Source organism: Eurypyga helias, unplaced genomic scaffold, assembly GCF_000690775.1.
Source record: "Eurypyga helias isolate BGI_N326 unplaced genomic scaffold, ASM69077v1 scaffold30828, whole genome shotgun sequence".
In the NCBI taxonomy this organism is placed as follows: Eukaryota; Metazoa; Chordata; class Aves; order Eurypygiformes; family Eurypygidae; genus Eurypyga; species Eurypyga helias.
Window position 1 is genome coordinate 13,666 of NW_010266809.1, and position 264 is coordinate 13,929.

Below are 264 nucleotides of genomic sequence, written 5' to 3' on the forward strand. Positions count from 1 at the left end.
CCAGCCGAAGGAGCGGCTGAGTGTTGGAGAAGGCATCAGCTCTGGATTTAGAGCCACTGGCCCAAACATCCTTGACCGAAGTCCCGAGCCACCTCTTGCCTCCCTCGCCCTGTGGGCCTTTCCCGGTCTGTACTTCTCCCAGGGATGAGCCTTATTGTATGAAGTTGTATAAAGAGCATGTTCACACCACGAGCCCGATGCGCTCCCTCCCCTCTGCCGACGCTCTGTGACACCCCTCAGTGGCTCACGCCTGAGGTTGGGCCC